The 17,463-nt window shown below is 41.1% G+C and overlaps 1 protein-coding gene across 4 annotated transcripts in view; it reads right to left on the bottom strand.

Annotated features, from left to right (window-relative positions):
• Positions 1-17,463, bottom strand: part of SAMD12 (sterile alpha motif domain containing 12) — a 176,762-nt gene that overhangs the window by 72,999 nt on the left and 86,300 nt on the right. For 2 of the 4 annotated variants that reach the window (XR_012583384.1, XR_003382698.2), the window contains one exon: positions 7,444-7,599. The exons of the other annotated variants lie outside the window; for them this stretch is intronic. The gene's annotated coding sequence lies outside the window, so the exon portion shown is untranslated. The remainder of the gene's footprint in view (positions 1-7,443; positions 7,600-17,463) is intronic. 4 annotated transcript variants of the gene reach the window in all.

The raw sequence follows: 17,463 nt of genomic DNA, 5'->3' as shown, positions 1-17,463 counted from the left end.
TGCTGGCTTAAAAAAGCTTTTATTTCATGTTTTTGCAATTGTTACACAGGTTTTAAAATATCAAGCTATTCAATCTGTAACATATACATCTTGCTTCACTACTGCAAGTATGGTTCAACCTGGCCTCTTTGCATCAAATCTGACATTTTTGCTATCTCAGACACAGCTCTGAACCAAAAAGCTGAATGTGCCAAACAATGCTTTTAAAGCTCATAATTTGGTGTGTACTTGTAATGGTTTATTTGTCTCTATCTTCCCTTAATTATAAATGAAAATTCCTCCTAATTTTGCACAGGCTGAATTGGACAATAAAGAGAACAGTTCAGAATAGAAAACACAGATGCTAAAATACATAACTCTGGGCATGGATGGATTTTATTTTCTGTTTGGCACATCTGTCAAGTACCTAGATCTGATGTGCTGATAAAACAAGACAGCTTATGGCAATAAACATGTCAGATCCATCTGTTCTTCAGGACATGGAGAAGAAAAAGGATGGCTCCCTCTGGTATTCTGTACACTTGAGACCACTCTGGAGAGGTTTCCCTCTGCTGCTGACAGCAATTCAGCTCCACCAGCCTAAGCCAGTGGGTTTCCAACCTTGCTCCCTGTGTTCCACCTGGGCGCACTGTACACCTGTGGCTTGCTCTCTCTTGTGACAATTGGGTGCTGGGACAAGGATGCAACTACACTGGAAAGGCTTTGCAAAGTGAAGAAGCAAAACCCAGAAAATGAGAGTGAAGGCAATACTGAACCTACCTCACCCAGGATCCTGGCTCCTGCTGTGGCACTCTGCAGGGCAGGCACCTCACTCTGCATCTCAGACCTGGTGTGCACCCCTTGTGTCCTCCCCTTTTTCAGAGCCACAGCATCCCTTCTCACACTATTTTCCTTCTACTTGCAGACACTCACATTGTAAATTCACTGTCAGGGCAGCCTGTATATCCCTCAAACACAGTCAGTGGTCTGAACAACTGAGGGCAACCCTGGGCAGACAACAGCTGCTCCAGTGAGTGCCGCCATTTGCCCAGAGTGTGGCTGCAGCCAATGCTGAGCTACAACTCTGGCAGCTACCAAAGAGTCCCCCATTGCACGGCTCCGATATGGACCCACCAGCTGGAGCAGAACAAGAACGGAAACAGCTGAGAGGGCTGAGGTGTTAATGACAGAAATCATCTTCCAGCAGTGCTTTAACAAAAGTCACATTTCAGCCACCTGCAGCCACATTCAAGGGGTTTGGCAGGGATTCAGGGGATGTGCTACTTTCTCACAGGAAGGTAGAATTAAAGGCTTTTTTACAGGATATATACAACCCTCTGATACTGGGCAGACTATAATTATCTTTCACTCAAGAAACACCCATTCATTTCTTGATTTTGACTGGTAGGAAAAAAGAGGGAAGTAGGTCTCCAGCCTAAATGAACACAGGAGCCCCAGATAAAATGCAAAAAGTTCAGCTGCTTTCTGGAGAGAGCAGCCCTCAGTTTTGTCCATATGAATGCAAGAAATATGTATGCAAAGGTTCCTTTATACCATATACTGGTAAAATATCCATATTATGGAGCCCACCTGAAAAGCAAATATCCAAGAAGTCACAGCTCACTGGAAAAAATTCTGCTTTTCTCTGCCCCTCCAGATTAGTTCAAATTTTGAGGTTTTTAAACCTTGTTTCAACTTTCCCCTAAAGACTTAAAGCTAGCATTGAGCTGCTGGTGTTCGACAAAGGCTATAAAAGGTCTCGTGAGAATCCCTTGCTCTGGCTGGAAACATGCTAATTCTCACAAAGTGGGATGGCCAAACAACCTTTTGTCCAACACAATGGACTCCACATGCAGGACACGTAAGAGTAGGGCATAGATGTTTGAGATGAGATGGAAAGGGCCCATGGAGCTGGAAGGATGCCCCTTCCAGAAACTGCAGCCTCTGCCATGCATTGCCAGGTGGAGCTGCTCTGGAGATCCCAGGTGTGCACGCATGGATGTGGCACGTGGATGGTGTCAATGTAAGATGTAATCAAATCTATGTATTCTATCACCATCTTCATAAGCTGTTAAAACCAGGTTTTAACAGGGGCAGTGTTCTTTAACTCTTCCATGACCTATCCCTGATAACTCCATTGGAGGGGTATCATCTGCTAATGGGCCATTGAGTCTCACTGCATGACTCATGAAATTACATCATCCCATTGTGAGACGCTCTGCCCAGGGGGAGGAACCAAGCATTCCTACCTGGTTAGAATCTGTGGCTTGGAACACCAAGAGCAGCCTTACTGACTGGATTCCCAGAGGGCAAGAGCTACATAACCACCAGTGGATCTCCAGAGGAAGACCAGACCTTCTAAAATATCACTGCTTCAACAGAACCACATCTATCACTTCAACAGGTCTGCAGCCATCATTTAGTTGGACAGCTACTACCACCCAGACAAACAGGGTGTCAGGTTGTATCCTGAGAGTCTGTCAGTTTAAGCCAGTGTCTTCTGCCTTTATTTAAATTTTCCTACCTAACTGTAGTTCTGACTTGGAATCTCCCAGGGGTTTGTTTTCAAACTAGTACAGAAGGGCAAGTGAATTTGTATAAATCCACTTTGCCCTCCAGCTCATCATGCAGTGTGCACATAAACAGCCAGCAAGGTGGGTTCCAAGTTCTAGAATGGACAGAGGCTCTGGTGAAGCCCTATAAAACCACAGGCAAACCACAGAAGTCTTGCAGTGCATGAGAGAGGACAAAGCTGGATCAGACCCATACTGACTCATTCCACTAAGCAGCAGAAGCAAAGGATTAAGTACATCACCCACTGTAGTTAAAGAAAGTCAGGCACATTATCAGTTGCTTAAAAAAGGCTGGCAAAAATTGTGAAGGAAAAAACCAAGCAATCATAGCTGAGGGTCTGATTACTGAAACCCAGAAATATCTTTTAGGAAGCTGGCCTTATTTGCTGCAAATCAGTTTCAGCAGGCAATTTGAAGCTATCACACCAGCATGCTGTTATGTGTAAGTTAAAAAGCATTTACTACTGATGGTTTCTGCAGTGGCTGTTTAATTTTTAATCATATCCTTAATTTACTGTTTACAGTTTTATCCAATTAGAGTATGTGCATGTGTGTGCATCTGTGACAGGGAGAACATGGAAACCTGCATTTAATCAGAAGCACAAAGCATTGCTCTCTAAATGACGAGATACATGTGTCTCCTGCTTGAATTTTTTTCACACAGCCCTCTTATTTTCCAGGAGAATGTCATCTCAGGCTGTTATGTTGCACCATTCTGCTGTTAGAAATGGGCACCACTGACCTCTCTGTGCAATGCTGTACCTGGAGTTTGGAACTGAATGTCATTAAAATAGGCAGTGCTAAGAACTAGGCAGTTTTTCTGGCACTTTCCTGAACAGAAATCCCAGCACTGCTTTTTATCTGTAGATCAGGCATTTAGGTAACACCCTGGGTCACCCTCATCCTCCTCATCCACATTCCAACCTTGTATTAGATTCCTGCAGTCAGAAAAACTAGAAACACTGAAGGGATGGAAAATGGATCATTTATTTTTTAGCACTGAACATTTTTCATGGTGATCAACAGTATAAAGTTTTCAATTACAGAGGGAGAGTAAATAAACCAAATGACAGAGGTCCAAAGAAACCTGGGTGATGACGGAAGGACAAAGATTAGAACATCTCAGAGCCAAGAGATGAGCTAATCACAAATAAAATTATATTACATTCTTATTACTACCTGACATGCTGTTTGGTGTAATGCCAGTGATTAACTAAAATATCAAAAAAGGAGTGCCAGAAATGCACTCAAAAAGAGGCATAATTTGGTTGATATGGATGCTGGCAGAGCCCTCAGGAGGTGATCTGACACCCAGCACAACTCCCTTTGCCTTCCACATTCACACTGCCTCCAGTCACAGGCTCAGCTGTACAGCAAATTAGGACAGGCAGCAACAGGACTGCACAATCCTCAGACAGAGATGCTCTCACTCCCAGCAGGCAGAGGCTGAAGAGAAAAGGCAGGAACCTTTGTTTCTTCCATGCAGCATCTCCTTCAAAGAGAGATGGTGGCAGGTACTTTGAAGAGCTCCACAACAAAGGTTTAAATGGAGCTACATGACCAGGGCTCACAGCCTTCTTCTCCTTGCTCATGGCTCAACATCTGGATACTCACACCCCACTACAGCTGTATGTATTCCCTGCAGCCTTGAGAGCTATGCTGAAAAACCCACACTGCCATCTGCTTTATTTTGCTCTCAGAAATTAAAAAAAAAGAAAGATGTAATTCTATCCCTCTGCAAACATAATACTTCAATTTCACTTCTTTTTCTCTGCAGCACAAGGAAGGTAAAGATAGGAAATCAATACGTTCATAGAAAAAATAAACATCTAAAGTTCCCATAAGAGGAAGAAACTGCAGGGCTCTGGCTATAGATGTCTTAACAATGGCAGAACAGGTTGGATTAATGTGCTGAGGTAAAAGACTAACAAATAGAGAGGGATACACTGCTTTTAGAGTAAATGCTACAGATTACAGCACCCTTTTTCAGAAGCCACTGCACTCTGCTGCCAAAGCACAGGGAGGCTGCACACGGCCTTTGCACGGGAACTGTTCCTAAAAACCCCCAGCCCAGGAACGTGGGGGGAGGAGTCCCTGCAGCCCTGCACTCCAGGAACTGGACTCCTGAGTTTAAAACAAAAGCTGTTGGCATCAGCCAGGCAGCTCAAAGACAGCCTCAGCTCTTGTTTTCTTCCCTGCCCCTGGGAGCAGGAACTTGCAGCACGGAAGGAGGAGACTGTGTCATAAAAAGGAGACAGGAAGGTCTCCAGTAGGCTCCGAGTCCTAAAGATAGCAATGAAACTAGCATGAAGGGAAGGAGGAAATCACCCTCCCACATAAGAGGAAACCCCAAAATAAAACCTTTTGGCAGATGGTAAAGGCTTTAGTATTCAATAAAAAGAATGAGCTGCATGAGAATGCAAGAGAGCTTTAAAGGGGACAAAGAAAGCCCAAACAAAAGACATATTAAGAAACTTGTTTTTTTCAGTCACCCTTCTGCATCACTATCTCTTTTTTTTTGTTAGGTTTTACTGGCTTTTCTATTTAATTGAAACTGTGTCCTAATTAATCATATGAAACAGAAGTTGTTTTCAGTAAGTTTTCTGAATGATAAGGTAAAAGTTCAGTTCCTAGTGGGCATTCCATATGGGGCTCTCAGCCTGGTCCTGGCCTTCCTGGCTAAGACTGGATCAGCTCCACAGAGGCACAAACAAACAACAAATCCACAAACAAACAAACAAACTTATTTAATATTTATATCAGGCTCAACCATATCCAGATGAAAGAAGAACTCAGAGGACTAAGATCTGTCTAACTGCACTTATTAAAGCACTCGTGTCTGAGAAAAATTGCTGAAGTGAAGGTAAGTTATGAACCTATCCCAAGACAATATATAAAATGCATCCATGTCTGCTTCTGACTAAAGAATTATTTAAATAACAACTGAAAAAAAACCCAAGACTCTTAACCCAGAATGTACAACTCCTTAAATGCTCACCTATGAACACCTAAGTGTTGCTTTAATTCTACTACCAGTGAATAGTAATTAGGCTTAATTAAAAAAAGTTAATAAAAAGTAATAGAATATGAAAGATGATGTTATCACTTTCAGAAAAAAGTGCAATTTAAAGGCATAGCATAACCAGATTTTGCTAACAGATACAGATAAAGAAATAAAATGACTATACTAAGGCAGTGCAAGTTTGCTGTCAAATTAGCAGTGGGAACATCACTTTGTTACACTCTTGATTCTGAAAAGCATAAAGTTGGAAAAGCTACTGCCTACTTTTCCTCTGTTAAATTTAGGCGTCCTGAATTAAATGGCAAGTCCTCCATCTTACAGAGGCAGGAAATTCCAGAGGGCAATATATTGCATCTATCACAGGCACCTGTTTTAGAAGGGCACCGATGATCTCTGAGGGTGGGTTTTGTTCTTTGTTGATTATTTGAGGAATGTAAACAATGAAACATTCAACTGGACACTAAAGTTTTAGCTGGATAAAGTGTGACAAATACTCTTCAAACTGCTTAAGCTAAAAGACAGTATAATAGTTTTTATCTTTGATTATGGCATTTAGCACTGAGCATGACTATAAAGTATAAGATAAAAGTGCAGCTTTTACTTTCATTTCCAGCAGTGATAATGAAATTAGGATTGCAAATAACATAGGCAGTGCACATTGTCAAAGGAGTTTTTGAGACTAAGTGAAAAATATGTCTTATATAGTTAAGAAAAAATTCCTAAATACAATAAAATATCAAAACTGTATTTTTACAGTAAAACTGGCAAGAAGTTGTATTTTTCAATTTGACAAAGACCTATGCTGGGTTAGAGAGCAGAACCCTTATGTTTCTGTATTTGTGGTTTTAAGTTATGAAAAGGTTTATGGATTTGATTCTAAGGTCAACAAAGTCATTGGTACCCTTCATTGATTTGACTGGGCTTTACAGTCTCATGCTGTAGAGGAAAAATGGGGTTGATCCTGCTCTCATTTTCACTAGCTTCAATTTCTCTGCAATCAATGGAGCATTACTCTTTCATTTGCCCACACAGAACCAAGAGCAAAGTTGAGGTCGCCAATTTTCAAAGGGAGATAATTGGGATAAAACCAAATCATAGCTGGTGATAGACATAAATTTAGATTCTTCTTACTAGAGAAGCTACTCTTGCTATTTGTTTACTGTGTTAGAATTGGTACAGAATAAATACACAAAGAGTAAGGGTCAGTTTTAAGTCAGCTAAAGACGTTCCCAAAGACTCTAGTCAAATTAATTATAAGCAGTAGAAACTTAAGGAAGATACTATTTTTAGGTGCTCCTAATTTTTAGAGACATCCCTGATAATAGGAGTTTTCTTCTTGTCCCAGCATCTATTTTCCTTCGTCACTTAAATAGCCTGGTTTCTGAGCATCTGGATCAAAAGAAAATTGTAAAGAAATTTGTAAAGCACATATTCTCTCACACCAGATTATCCTGTGATCAGCTAAGCCATGTAGAAGTAAAGTAAAATTCCCACAGTGACATTTCTATTACTAGAGAGAACCAAAAAGTTGTCAAGAACAGCAGTAACAGTATAATAGAGGAAAACATGAGTTGCTGACAAAGCAACAGTCACACATTTTACTGCTTATCACAGCAGCTGATATTTAAGAAGGGACAAAGAAAACTTACCAACAAACAAATCTAGCAAGCAAATATCAGTAAAAAATAATAATTCACTGGAAAAGAGCTTATTAGGATTAGAAGAAAATAAACCACAATTTTTTTTATGCAATCTGAGATAAACCTCCACACCTAAAGGAGGTTTCATATGATTTCTAGAAAAAGACAAAAAACCCTCACAGATCTGTCAATGAACGAAGATCCATCCTAGCAAAAAGACATTCATTACCTTGATGGGCTGTGAGGGCTGGCTGCCTTTTGATGACCCTCAGAACCTTCCAGGTTTGAGCAGAGACATACAAAAGTCAACGCTGTCAGTGGTTAGTGTCACAGAACCACTGTAACAGGATGGATGGGAGCCAGGCAGGCAGGCATTAAAGCAGCTCTGGAATCCAGAGAAAGATCTGGTCAGAACCTACCCAGGTGACAACTGATTTATCAGTGGGGCTTTAGAGGTAGAAGTATCCTTCCCTTCCTCTTTCCTATCTCTTTCATCTGAAATACAGTTTGTTTGCTTCCAAGTCTTTCAAGTTTAGACTGAGCATTATAACTGTTGTGATACTGGGAGTGATCAATGCAGGGAATTTTCAAAGGTTTATCTGCATCCTTAATTGCCTGATACTTTTAAAAGCTGGTCCATTGTCTAAGATGATTGCTCCTTCCACCATCCAACATTCTTTAAATACTCATAAAATACAGCTGGACTATCCTGGCATCCTATGACAGAAAATTAAAAAGAACTGCTGAAAAGTGTTTCACATAGCTACACTCTCTGTAAAGAAAGTCTTCAGCAGACAACTGTAGTCTAACCAGCCCTCTAAACATTTAGACTATGGGAAAGTAAATAAAATAAAACTAGAGCAGGAGATATTAATTTCTTGGTCCAACTTTAACAACAGTCCTCAGTTCCTCAGGAGTTCTTAACTGAATGAAAACCAAAAGAAATAGCGTAAGAAAGAAGGCTTTCCTCTTTATTCCTAAGAAAGACTGGAATTACCTAACACTTGAAAGAATGAAGGAAATGTGACCACCATTCTCTCCCCATCTCTACCTCTGACATATGCCAAAGTGGAAAGAAAACAAAAAACACAGGACTTTGGTGGACTTAGAGGACTTTGGAGAATAAACTTTAAGAATAGAAGCTTTGCATCACTCCTTCTGCTGTGCAAGACTTTTTTTCTTTAAGATCTTTCTCTCAAAATCCAGCTCCTGAAAGTCCTACACAACAGTGCACTTTCAATGTGGAAAAGCAAGTGTCTGCTAACTGATGCTACCAGAAGTAAGCCTCTTAACTGGTCTCACTAAAGAAAGAATATGACAAAATTACTTGTTTCCAGGTCCAGGTGTTGGAGCTGCTTCAACTCCATCTCATTTCATGAATTGCCAGCTGATGGCAGCTGGGTGTGCCAGACAAATGGACTGGGAAGATGTGAATCCTCTCTCTAGTGAAGAGGACTCAAAACTCCAAGACCATGGCAATGTACATGCCTTCAGACTGTGCTCAAGCTTGCGAGAGAACCTTGACATGTCTTTTTCCTCAGATACAAAAGTCTCTAACTTGCTTATCTCTACAGTTCCTGAGGAAAGAGACACAGCTTTCTTGTGTAGCTGAACAAGTATGCCAAGTCAGAGTCCTGGCATGTTATACCAGGCTGGCTGGATATAACACACTGTGCCAATCCTGACCCTATTTTCTAATCAGGTTGTCTTCAGGTGGAAGCCACTGATTAAGCCAAATGTACATAAACAAACTATTCCAACAATGTGGATAAACTTAACCAAGAATAAGCTCTAAAATGTGGATGAAAACTTAGTGGGATTGAGGAGCTTCAGAACTGTGGTACTGCCAAGTACAAACTGCCTGAAACTCAACTTATCACTCTGATCCTGTGAAAAATAATCAAAGATTGACTCAATGCCCTCCAGGTGATACCTTTGGAAAAACAGAAGTTTTTACAGAGCTGCTCTCTGCAGATTTTCTCAATGTATCTTTTCTTTGTATAGGTAACTTCTAATAATTCATGTGACTGGCATGCACTTTTACTGATAAAAATATTTTTCAATTTTAAGATCATACAATAGAACTGTTGTTGAACTGCTGACAGAGAAATAAGTTATTTTAAAAACAACAATTCTATGACACATTTCCATTCACATTCCTGTTTCAAATTAAGGCTGCTGTATTTATGCTGTCATCTACTGGAATTAACACCAAAAATTACAGGTGCTTCATGAATACTTATTCTCTGTAGAGGTAAATAATGTGTTTTTTAAAATCTGTCCAGAATTTTGTTAGAAGTCAGAACTTGAATGTCAAGGACCATAAGACCATTGTTAATAGGCTTCAATTTATTATTTCATAGGAAATCAATTTCAATTAAAATACATTGAAATGGTGACTGGAAAAATTCTATAATATTGATCTTATGGGGGAACCAGCATAGTTAAAATTATTAATCATACTTGAGTATGTCATAAAACACTAGCCTAGTACCCATGCTTTATGATCAAGTCAAATAAAGGCTTTAAAATAACCCACCCTTTCCTTTGTGGAATATGCCAGAGATCTGCATACTGCTTAGTAAAAAAGAAACAGTTCATAACACTGCTGACTGCCTATGTATAACTAACTAAATGAAGGTGCTCTATCATATGAAGCATAAATGCCATTAAAAGTAAACTTTTATTTGAATAGAACCACATTCATTTTTAAAATTACAATACAGAAAAGCTTTTAAAGAATGTGAATGAAGAAAAAGAAAAGCTTTTAAATAAAACAGGTTCTTTTTACACAACACAGAAAAACAACTTCACAAAGGCATAAAAAGGAGAGGTTTTTTTCCTGCCTCCCTTGAATCTTTCCAGTAATTAGAAATTTTTATTGCACGGGCCATAAATGCTAGTAACAACAGGAAGAAAAATGCTTTTGAACTCTTTGGCAACACTCACCTTCAGGGATTCAAATCAGCAAAACTTTACATTTTCAAAAATGCTTAAGTTACTTTCATGTTTGTTGGAACTCTCAGTATTGTGAAGCACTTAACACACAGGACACATTCATGTAGGCACAGCAATACCAGTTTCATAAAATCAGCGAGATGATGTTACCAAAACCCATGTGAGTGAAGAGGGCAATTCATCCAGCTTTCAGACCAATTTTTTTCCTAGCGTGGGAGTTTACATCTAGGCTTAGCAAGTGGGAATTTATCTGATCCACATTCAGTCATCTACTGTGTAGACAAATACATCTGCCAACCATTCCAAGTGTCTGTAATAATTGATGGAGAGCAACAGGTGTAATTCATCTGATGTGTCTGAGGTGTGGCTGCTGGATCTCAAATACAGAGGATGTGCAGCTACTGCTGCATGCACATGATAGTAGGATTGCTTAGAGTCTCTGTGGAAGGCAGAATCGCCCAACTGAAGGCATGCCAAGTTAGGCTTTGGCACTTTTGTCACCACTGAGATTGCCAGTGATGATATTTTAGTTTGTAAAAAACTTCTTGTGAATTACTTGCTTCTTAAGACCGTGAGACAGATTCTCAATGGATACTAAAGAACTAGGCAGGGCAATACTCTTCCAAATGCACCAATTCTGAATGCTGGGGAGCCCAAGGGAATGGGACCACAGAGAGGGAACAGGATCTGGGGATCTGTCTAAACATCACCTACTACTGTTAGATGCCAAGTAGTGGGACAGAGGGATACTGGATCCAACTGAGAATGGCATTTCTTGTCTGCTTGTTTCCAGTGCTATACACTCAGTCTGACAAAAAAAAAAGTGTAAATTGATGAAGACAGTCAGGATAGAAACAGAAGCACAGCAGTGAAAATTTCCATGTACTTTCTAACAGGTCAGAAGTATAGTTAGGGCTCTGATTTGCTCAGTTCTTTTGTAAAAATCTATCAAAGGCATGAAGCAACAGGACAAGGGATAGTGGCTTCAGACTGAAAAGAGGGTAGCTTTAGACTGAATATCAGGAAGAAATTCTTTACTGCGAGGGTGGTGAGGCACTGGAACAAGCTGCTCAGAGGAGCTGTGAATGCCCCATCCCTGGAGTTATTCAGGGCCACAGTGGATGGGGCTCTGAGAAACCTGGGCTAATGGAAGGTGGCAGGATGTGCCTGTATGGCAGGAGGGTTGGACCTAGATGGTCTTAAGGACCCTTCCAACCAGAAAATTCTATGATGAATCCTAATTTTATTCTATGTCTGATTTCTGGAAAAATCTCATTAGAAATCATAATTATGTTACATTGTAAATGGCACCATCATACAATATGGCTTATTTAAACTTTGTGTGAAAGACTGTACCTATTCCTGGAATCCCTTTTACCAGCCCGTTCTTTGTGAATGGGTGAAAACAAGTGATTTCCACTGGCACTGATCACAAACAGCTGTTGTTAAATAACAGACTGACTGCTGAAAGCTTTCCTATTTAGCGGAAAGTCTTTCATGGCTGGCTGCAGTACAAACAGCAGTAGTTTACTTTTTTTAATAAACTTTGAGAAAAAATGTTTTTTCTCTTTCCAATTTACACAAGTGAGAAAATACATCCATCCATCCATCCATCCATCCATCCATACATACATGTATGTATGTATGTTTATATATATGTGTAATATATATATATTCACCAAACATTTAAGACACTATTGGGTATGCATTAGTTTTGCTGGACTAAACATTCCAGACCAAACTGACCAGTAGACTGACTTCTGAGAAATTTGAAAAGCAGAAATGAAAAAAAGCACATTAACATAAAAAAATAAGAAAAGCAGACAATTGCAGTCATGATCTTGCAGTCATACAAAGCAGCTAATGCTATATTACCAGTAAGCTGAGATGCAATACTATTTATAGAAACACACAAAAATGCAAGCACATCATAATATCATACAGCTAAAATCTTGCCAGACAAGTTCATCAATACAAATTTCATAGGTCCTATGTTTTCTTATTAATATTCCAAACTAATATACTACACATACTGAAGGACGATTCTGTGCTAAACCTATCCACAGTGCATTACAATGTATTGTCCAGTGTATTGGAACTTATTTTACCTGTCAGCTGAATCACTTGGTTATTTGATGTGAATATATATTAGCATCACAGCAATAGCTTAAAGGTAACTAACAGTCCCACAGCAATACAAAGGCCTTCCAGGGACCATTGACTGCATTGCAAAGTATACTCCTCAGATTAGAAGCCACACACTTGAAATTCAAGTAACTAAACCATAGATGGAACTTGATATTTATCATCAGTGATGCATGTATATTAGATATTTTATCTTTGCTCAGATATACATTTCACATACAATATTGTGTTTCAGCTAAAACAAATGAAAACCATACAGAACCCTTCAGTGCACACTTGTAATGTGAAAAAAATATTTTCAGACATCTTTACAGTGCCTAAAGTCTGAAAAGCCTCTCATGAACAACCACGGCTTCTGATTCCAGAGCTACATCCTCTGTTAAGTGATGAAACTGTCCTTGACTGGAATGGGAAAAATACAACGAAGACTGCTCTTTTGTAGTCTAATGGGTGGCAAAGTCATTTCACAGTCTTGGAAAGCAGTGTTAAGAACAAGTGCAATGATTCCTACAGTTGTACATGAAAAAAGGACATACAATAGAAAGGAGTTAAAGGGATATGGACATTTAGGGAAAATAAACCCGTATTGAGAAGAAGGTTAAGATTTCTTTACCTGTAATCAGGCAATTTAGCATGCTGAGTTCTGGAACACAGTTTTCTTGCTCTGACAAGGATAAACTACTGTTATTGGGTAATTTCTGACAGTGCTTTCATGATACACTTTGTGTTCAACTCACAAGGTCTCTCAGACACTTTGGAGCATAACAGGAGTGCAGAGCAAAGGAAACTGGCTGAGAATTAAGCTTGCTGGAGCTCATCTGAAAGAGCAAGTATTTTTTTCTGTGCCTTAGACAGATGCCATGTATGCAGCATATGCAAGAAACAGTTGCATAGTACTCTGTGCTTCAGGAAGAAAGGCCCTTCCTGACTAGCTGGAAGCTTCAGGGTCAGGTGAAATAAAAAGATAAGATCAGAAAAATGAAAACAAAAGAAGTGATGTCTAGTAAGAAGACAGACAGTCAAGATTTCAAATGCTGCAGGCCTTGAAACAGCACAGGTATATGAAACCAAGGTTCCTTGGATGCCAAAACCTTGAGTCCAGAATGTACTACTCAGAATGTACTTTGCAGGGGTGACAAAAATGTGCTGATCTCAAGTAACATTTCTTCAAGGAACCTGAAGGACAACAGGCAGTAACAGTTCAGATACCACAGGATCCATAAAGTCTACAGGAGGGGGACAGCAAGCTGCAATTGCTTTCTCTTAACTTGTTGACCTAGTCCTGTGCTTGGCAAGTTCCCATGTTCTCCAAATTTCTGACCACTCAAGCCCCTTTTCAGCCAGGCGTATAACTCCAAATCATTCATGCTGTTTACTGGAGTCACCACAGAAAGAAAGGTCTTATGATGTGGGAAACCAGAAGATGGGACTGAGTCTAGTACTTTAAAGTCTTGGTTATGGAAAATGACAAGAAATCTCACATGTAGTGATGAAACCTGGTATGACAGTGCTCAGGTTCCTCCCAGCTTTGATATCCATATGGACAAAGCAGATAGGGAGAAAAGGAAGTGGCATCATATTTCTGATAGACTGGGAGGGTTCCATGCCATATTTTCATCAAGCCTGCCTTTAGTACTAACAGGCTGATAATGCTGCCAAAATCCTAGTGAAACACTTCTGTTAAGGAGGGTTTCATGGTCCTGACTTACTTACCACACATATCCTGAAGGCAATGTTTCTGTTGCAAAGATCCAACATTAGTACACAAGGCTCTCACTTGTTATTTGCTCAGTTATAGAATCATAGAATATTTTAGACTGGAAGGAACCTTAAAGGTCACGCAGTTCCAACACCCCTGACATAGGCAGGAACAACTTGGTTCCAATTTTGCATTGAACACTTACAGGGATGAGGTAGCCACAGCTTCTTGGGGCAACCTATTCCAGTGCCTCATCACCTACACATAAAGAATTTCTTCCTTACATCCTATATAAACTTACTGTCTTTCACTTTGAAGCCACTACTCCTTGTGCTATCCTTGCCCTTGAAAAGTCTCTCTCCAGCTCCTTGTAGGTCACCTTTAGGTACTATAGAAGGCTGCTGTAAGGTCTTATCTCTCCAGAACCTTTCCAGGCTGAGCAATCCCAACTCTCACAGCCTGTCTCTGCAGAAGAGATGCTCCATCCCTCTGATCATCTGCATGGTCCTCATCTGTACTCACTCCAACAGCTCCATGTCCTTCTCCAGGGCCCCAAAGCTGGATGCAGCACTGAAGGTGGGGTCTCAAAGAAGAGGACAGAATCACCTTCCTTGGCCTGCTGGTCACACTGCTTTTGAGGCAGCCCAGGACATGTTTGGCTCTCTGGGCCACAAGTGCACACTGCCAGTTCACATTGGGATCTCATTAACCAATACTCCAAGCCCTTCTCCCCAGGGTTGCTTTCAATCCATGCTCCTCCCAACCTGCATTTATGCTTTGCATTGTCCCAACCCAGGTGCAGGACCCTGCATTTGGCCTCACTGAGCATCATGAGGATTGCATGGGCCCACCTTTCCACCTTGACCAGGCCTCTCTAGATGGCATCTCTTCCCTCCAGAGTGTCAACAGCACGACACAGTTTGGTGCCTATGGCTGAGGGTGCACTGGATCCCACTGTCCATGCCACTGACGAAGATGTCAAACAGTGCCAGTCCCAATGTCAAGCCCTGATGAATGACACTCACCACTGGTCCCCACTTGGGACATTGAGCCATTGACCACATCTCTTTCAGTGTGACCATCCAGCCAATTCCTTATCCATCCATCAAAACCATGTCCATCCATCCATCCATCCATCCATCCATCCATCCATCCATCCATCCATCCAATGTCTCTCCAGTTTAAAGAAAAGGACGTCATGTGGGACAGTCTCAAATGCTTTGCACAAGTCCAGTCAGATTTACCAGTTGCTCTTTCCTTACCCATCAGCCCTGAAAACCCATCACAGAAGGCCATCACACCTGCTTACCTCCTGTGTGCCTCAGCACAGTTTCCTGAAGGATCTGTGCTCAGGAATACACTCAGTACAGGTAGCTGGGTGCTAGTGAGAGCTGCAGACTGAGCTCTGGGTGGCAGAGAGAGGCTGAGACCTGGCACGGACCCCTTGCACAGCAAAGGGCCCAGGGACTTGTGGCACCAGCCAGGTGACTCAGAGCCACGGCAGGAGCCAGTGACTCAGCAGGAAGAGCCCAGACCTTCCTCTGTATCATAAGGATACAGAAGCCCAGGGTTTCCTTTGTTCCAAAAGCAGCAGCTTGAGCTGTTATTTTGTTGCTGTACTATGATAAAGCTATTTAAAGAATTCTGAGGTCTGAGACTCTACTATGAGAAACCCTGGGCTGAGCTGGTAAGGAAACCTTGTTTGCCTGTGAGAGCGGTGTGTGTGTGTAGGGAGTCAAGCTGTGCACACATCAGCCTGGAGCCACCCACTGTGGAGGGGCTTTGCTTCCAGCCCTGAAATCTCTGGTACCAAGAGTGTGACTGCCCAAGAATGGTCAGACAGAAAAGTTTCTTTAACATCTGTTCCATGATCTTGCTGGGCACAGAGGTGAGACTGACCACCCAGTAGTTTCCCCAGTCTTCCTTTATTCTGTTTTTAAAAATTAAGGTTCCCATCACTGGAACTTGACTGGACTGCCACAACTTCTCAAATACAATGGATAGTGGCACTGCCACTTCATCAGTCCCTTGGGACCTGTGGATACACCTCATAAGGTCCCATAGACTTGTGCACCTTCAGGTTCCTTAGATGTACTTGATCCTGATCTCCTACAACTGGCTCTTCATTCTCCCAGCCCCTGCCTTTGCCTTCTGTGGCTGGACAACTTGCCAGTGAAAATTGAGGCAAAAAATTTGTTGAGTACCTCAGCTTTCTCCATGTCCTGGGTAACCACATCTCCCATATCTTCCAGAGAAGACTCACATTCACCCTAGTCTTCCTTTTATCACTGGTGCACCTATTGAAGATTTTCCTGTTCCTGCTGACATCTCTGGCCAGCTTTAATTCTATCAGAGATTTAGCTTTCCTAACCTGATTGCTGCTTCTTACTTTCTCAGCATTTCTCCCAGGCAACCTGTTCTTGCTTCTAGTCTCTGTAAGGCTTCCTTTTTGTGTTTGAGTTTGGCCAGGAGCTCTTCATTTATCCATGTAGGCCTTATGGCATCTTTTGCCTGAGTTTTTTATTGTTAGGATGCATCACTCCTGAATTTAGATGCAGATGAGATGCAACTCTGAAAGCCCTCTAATTTCCCTCCTGGAAGAATACAGTGCTAGGGTACCTTAACAGGTTTTGAATAGGACCATGCTGGAAATGGGAGGGAGGGAGGGAATCAGTGCTACTGGGACTCCCATTGGGCACATATGTATTTCAGTAACTGAGCGTCCGTGCAGGATGAGCAGAAAACTTAGTGAAGAAATAATTTCAACAGGTATCAACTGCTGAGAGGATTTTCAATGAAGCACAAAGATTTATTCTAACATGCTTTGCTAGGAGGAGAAATACTGTCCTGGCAGTATATTCAAGTAGCACTTCTGTCCTATATGAAACTCAGAGAGGAACTTAGAAGGGGGCCTAACATCATTGCAAATGCAGGTTATCATTTAATCCAAATCCAAAAATGCTTCTCAAGCTCAGCCCTGTGAGCAGATTGCTGTCTGTGGATACTTTGCAGAGAAACACACACAGCACTGTTGTACCACTTTGAGGAGTGTCCTCTCTGCTAGCCCAAAGCAGAACTCACATTAAAAAATCTCAGAAAAACTTCTTCCTTCTCTGTGTAGTTATGTAAGGCTTTTTATAAAAAAATGATCTTTCAACTCAGACTTACAGTGATAACAGTATAATAATGGTGTTTCCAACAGTGTGCAGCTCTCCCCAAGAGATGTTGGAAGATATTTTGTCAAATTAGTTCCTCAACATCACTAAGTCTGGGAAAAAAGCACAGATCAGTAGTTGGGCCTGTGCCCTTCTACCCTAGCAGAGGCTGGAATAGTGTTTCTACCAATAATAGCCTCAGTCAGGCAATCAAGCAGCTCTTGCTCCAAAGAAAAGTCTTCCTAAAACTCAAGACAAGACTTCAATTACACAATCACATACTATTCTGGCT

This window comes from Zonotrichia albicollis, chromosome 1 (genome assembly GCF_047830755.1).
Source record: "Zonotrichia albicollis isolate bZonAlb1 chromosome 1, bZonAlb1.hap1, whole genome shotgun sequence".
In the NCBI taxonomy this organism is placed as follows: Eukaryota; Metazoa; Chordata; class Aves; order Passeriformes; family Passerellidae; genus Zonotrichia; species Zonotrichia albicollis.
The sequence above is the reverse complement of the archived record's forward strand: the minus strand, read 5'-3'. Positions and strand labels throughout refer to the sequence as shown.